Raw genomic sequence first — 5,960 nt, 5'->3', positions numbered from 1 at the left:
ATAGACGTTATATAGATGACCTATTGATTCTTTGGCAGGGGCATAAAGAGGATTTGATTCAGCTGTGGTCTGACCACAATCAAACAACACATGTGGTGAAATTTATCACCACGGTGGATGAAGAGGTCATCAATTATCTTGATGTAACAATAAAACATAAAGGCAAACAATTGTCTACTTCCATCTACATTAAATCCGCAGATAGAAATACCCTTCTATGTCATGAAAGTTTCCATCCATTGGCACTTAGGAAGGGTCTCCCTTACTCGCAATTTTTGCGGGTTAGGCGGATCACTTCGGACCCAGAGGAGACAATAGTGGCACTTGATAATATGCTATCAAAGTTTGTCCAAAGGGGATACCCAGTGAGAGAGCTACAGGCCTCTAGGACCAAAGTACTTAATACACCACGAGCACAATTACTCAAACAGGTTGATAGTCCACATAAGCAGGGGGACGCTAGATTGGCCATGGTTAATAAACATACTATAGCCAGCACTAGGGTGGCCCTAAGGGCCAAACAGCTTTGGCCCATTATACAAACGGACCAATCTCTCACATCCTTGGCTGACACACGTCTCATGCCTAGCTATACACGGGGCAGGAATCTCGGGGATTACATCATGAAATTAGACGTGTCTAATCTCACTAGGTACAATGAACCCCACTTTTTGCGATTAAAGCAGGGATGCTTTAGATGCTTGGGGTGCGCCACATGTAATACTCTCATTACAGGGGCCACCATTAATCACCCCCACACTGCTCGAAAAATTTAAATCAAGTATAGGTTAACTGTACCACCACACATGTGGTGTACCACCTCACTTGTCCGTGTGGCCTTGCCTACATTGGCAAGACCATAAGACAATTTAGGGAGCGAATGGCTTTACACCGTAGTGCTATCAAAAAAGCTCATGAAAAGGGCCAAAGCGAACAACCATTTGCCCGTCACTGCATGGAGGCTAAACATGGAGTGTCTAGTATTAGGGCTATCCTTATAGACCATGTCCCCAAGTCTTTGCGAGGTGGCAACAGAGCTAGGCTTCTATTATAAAAGGAGTCCAGGTGGATTTACACCCTGGGGACTATTTTCCCCAAGGGTCTAAATGAGAACCTAGGACTACAATGTTTTCTATAATAGATATATGAGATGAAGTATGTTCATTATACTGGTTAATATCTATCTTCTTAACCTGCCAACAAGCTCTGTAAAATAGTACGTAGTCCCTTTTTCGAGACTCCTAATTAGACATAGGCATAGGCGTGCGCAGCACATTTTATTAGGGGGTGCACCATCGGAGGAGTGTGTCTAGCACCACCTTTTGGGCATGTCTAGCACCATCTATTGACGGTCATCGCAATATAAAAAATCCACCCTTGTACCAATCCTAATAAAGCAGATACATTGTCAGATGTTGTGGTGTGCACCAAACAAACACCCCTGATGACACTCACTGTAATTACACTGCTCCTCCTCAGCCTGGTCTGGCTCCCCCTCTCTTTCCCCTCCAAGCTCCAGCAACTTACTTACAAGTCAGTAACTCACTGACACTGACAGTCGCAGACTGGTACTGCTGCTGCTGCTGGAAAAACCGAGTGACGTGTCAATGCTGCTGCTGACCGCCTGCCAGTATTTAATTTGTCTTCCGAAGAGGAACGCTGGCTGCATGCTGATCCTCATCAGTGGCTGGCGTTGTCATAGCATAGAAGGAGAGAGGTGGGCATGTGGCGGGTGGGCGTGCGAGCAGCATGACGTAATCACATCACATCACGCTGTTTTTGTACATGGAGGTGGAGCTGGGAGTTTGAAAGCCGGTGGCAGTGGCACCCTTGATTAACCCAGGCGTCCGTTCAGTAATGCAGTCCTGACAGGGTGCAGCACAGAGGGGACAGTAATCAGCCTGCTCGGCTGCATCTGGCATGTGAGATCGGGGAGCCGGACATTAGGGGGTGCCTGTGCGCACCAGGCACCCCCCCTGCGCACACCTATGGACATAGGTCTATTTAGACTAGCTGTGAGCTTCTAATAATTGTGACAGTTTTTAGTGACTTACAACTTCTTATTGCCGAGTCTCTTATGAAACTATCTCCAGCCCGTTTTAGGTGTTTTTATAGTAGTTTTGTTTGTTTTGTCATTGTTAGGTGGAGTTTAACAATGTTTTTTTATGTGTTTTTCCTATCAGTTGGTACCTGAGACATGAATAGTTTATGCTTTGGTTACCATGGAGCTCGCCTGCGACGCGGCGCATCTGTGACGTCGCAGTTGTGAAACGCGTAAGTAGATCAGGACGGATGACGGGCGGGTGCGCCGTGGAGCAGGTGAGTATGGTTAGGGTTGTTAATGGTTGGTGTTTCATGCTATATATGTTCATTTTGCACATTTGTATGTTTGTCTGGCCCTGAGGACGGAGAGGCTTTCTCCGAAACATGTCGGCCTGTTGCCAATAAAGTAACCAGATTTATCTTCATACTGCTGAGTGCCGCCTACTTTACTCTGGCATATGGTGGGAAGCGTTTTTCCATGAGGAGGGCACCGCAGCATTTCACAGCATTGTACCAGAGTGCCGGACGATATCTTGGAACTTATATATATACATATATATATATATATGTATATATATCCAAGTCCAAACCCGGCACTCCACAGGGGCAGCTGTACCCCAAATATTAGAACTTGCTTGGGTGCCCTCCTGGGTACAGATCCCACATGCATCCAGAAAAAATGAGACGGCACTCCAAGACTAGGTAACGGTGAAACATGCTCACATGCTCCTGAGAAAGCTGGTTATACCAGAGAAACGTGTTGAGCCTGAGCCCACCATGCTAAACACTGTGATCTGCCACTTGGTATCATATTACACGCTGACATCAATTGGACCGTTATACCTGTTTGGGATTATTCTACACCTGGCCAATTTAGGATCCCCGTTGATAAAGAGGAATCTTTCCTGAGCTAAAGGAATAAGAGGACTGCATCATCTACAATTGGCCTACCGGTAACATCCTACCCAATATATATGGGACATTGTTTTTACAATTCATCATCCGGTATATTATCCATCCATAATACAGGAATATCCAATTTCAAGTCTTAGTCATCCTTCTCATCTATATGTGGCAATATAATTTTATTAACACAGATCAGTGTGGATTTCAACACCTTTATATATATATATATATATATATATATATATATATATATATATGTGTGTATGTATGTATATATATATATATATATATATATATATTTTAGAGATGTGCACCGGAAATTTTTCGGGTTTTGGTTTTGAATTTGGTTCCGCGGCTGTGTTTTGGATTCGGACACGTTTTGTCAAAACCTCCCTGAAATTTTTTTGTCGGATTCGGGTGTGTTTTGGATTCGGGTGTTTTTTTTCAAAAAACCCTCAAAAACAGCTTAAATCATAGAATTTGGGGGTAATTTGGATCCCATAGTATTATTAACCTCAATAACCATAATTTCCACTCATTTCCAGTCTATTCTGAACACCTCAAAATATTATTTTTAGTCCTAACATTTGCACCGAGGTCGCTGGATGACTAAGCTAAGCGACCCAAGTGGGCGGCACAAACACCTGGCCCATCTAGGAGTGGCACTGCAGTGTCAGACAGGATGGCACTTAAAAAACTTAGCCCCAAACATCACATGATGCAGAGATAAAAAAAAGAGGTACAAGATGGAATTGTCCTTGGGCCCTCCCACACACCCTTATGTTGTATAAACAGGACATGCACACTTTAACAAACTCATCATCTCAGCCACAGGGTCTGCCAAACGACTGTGGCTGAAATGACTGGTTGGTTTGGGCCCCCACCAAAAAAGAAGCAATCAATCCTCACGACAGGGAGCAAGAATAAAAGACCCACCAAGGAGTACAATTTACGAGGACGTCAAACATGCCTCTCCGCTCAAAAGAAGGTTCGCAGAAGTAGAGGAAAGCTGGGCGGTAGGAGGAAAAGAGTTCAAAAAGAGAAACTTGTAACCCACGGAACAGGAGATAAAGGAATCTTTAACCTATCTACACATGTACTCACCGACTCAGAACATTCACTTCTCAGCAAAGGATTATCTTTTGCACCTTCAGGAGGTCTAAATAAATTTGATACGTTCATTGACCTCAACAAATTCGTACGCAAACTCACTTTAAAGAGACATTTCTTGAGAAAAGAGAACGCCGTCATATCAAACTATGAAGCAAGCTCAAAATCTGGACTGAAACCAAAAAGTAAATATTATCCAATTGAATCCAAAGGGAGCAATATAAGCATCTTTTACGATCTGATGAAAAAAGATCTGTGCGAAACGGAACCCACACCGGTGGTGAATAAAAATCTCCACAACAAAGAAATTGAAGCACTAAAAAATCTTCAAAAAAACAAGCAATTAGTTATAAAACCGGCTGACAAAGGGGGGGGGTTGGTCATTCTGGACAGAGACAAGTATGTCCAAGAAGCACAAAGACTTTTAGGAGACACTAGCTCCTATGCCCTGTTACCAGATGACCCAAAAAATACATTCATAGATGAACTGAGATCCTTACTTCTGCAAGGTCTGAGAAGCAACATCCTTACAAAGGACGAATACTCATTTTTAATGCAATCCAACCCCACCACCCCCATATTCTATTTTTTACCAAAAATCCACAAGTGCTTGTCCAACCCACCAGGAAGACCTATTGTTGCAGGGATAGACTCTCTTACATCAAATTTGTCTAAATATGTGGACATCTTTTTGAACCCATACGTCAAAAAGTTACCATCATTCCTACAGGACACCACCATGGTATTAAATGAGATGAAGAACATTGAATGGAAAAACTCATATATATGGATAACTATTGATGTCCAGTCATTATACACCTGTATTGAACACAAAAAAGGAATTGAAGCCAGCAGGGTATATCTCAATAAAGACTCATCCCTTACAGAAGCACACAGGACTTTTATTTGCGAATTGATGAACTTTATTTTAAGTCGGAATTATTTTAAATTTTTAGACAAATTTTACTTGCAACAATGTGGTACCGCGATGGGCACGATTTTCGCACCGAGTTTTGCTAATTTATTTATGGGCCAATGGGAGGAGAAACATATGTATAACACGCAACATTTCGAAAAACATGTCATTTTATACAAAAGGTATATAGATGACATTCTGATTATCTGGGATGGCAGCTCCGATTCTTTTATGGACTTTTTTAAAATTTTACAACTCAATGATTTTAATCTGTCTTTTACTTACAATATGGATAAAAATTCAATTGAGTTCCTGGATCTGATATTAACTGGAGAGGAAGGGGCGGTCTCCACTAAAAATTATATTAAGAACGTTGATAAGAATAGCTATCTTCATTACAAGAGCAGTCACTCTAAAAAGTGGAAAAACAATATCCCCTACTCCCAATTTCATAGAATCAGGAGAAACTGCAATAAGAACGAAGAATGCGAAGCACAACTGGGAATTTACAGAAAAAGGTTCGAAGAAAAGAAGTACCCCAAAACTATACTGGACGGAGCTATGGAGAAAACAAAAAACCTGGAGAGAGAACAATTACTTACCTATAAAGAAAAAACAGAGAGGAAGGAGTCCGTCTCCTTCATAACAACTTACAACAGCCATGAACATTCCATCAGAACCTCACTAAAAACACACTGGGGTATACTTCTGATGGATCCCATCCTCAAGGAAATTCTACCTGCACAACCTGAGCTGATCTTCCGTAAATCTAGAAATCTTAAGGACATCCTCGCACCTAGTATGCTACAAGCACTACCACCAGAAGATAATCAACGCTCTCTTCCAAAATGCGTTGGTGCATATAAATGTGGACATTGCAATATCTGCAGATTCCTGAACCCGAATAGGAGGACTTTCAGTAACACTGATGGTACTAAAGAATTCAAAATTAAAGACTTTATGAACTGTAATAGCACGTCAATTA

This window comes from Pseudophryne corroboree, chromosome 9 (genome assembly GCF_028390025.1).
Source record: "Pseudophryne corroboree isolate aPseCor3 chromosome 9, aPseCor3.hap2, whole genome shotgun sequence".
Taxonomy (NCBI): domain Eukaryota; kingdom Metazoa; phylum Chordata; class Amphibia; order Anura; family Myobatrachidae; genus Pseudophryne; species Pseudophryne corroboree.
This window is presented reverse-complemented; position numbering follows the sequence as displayed.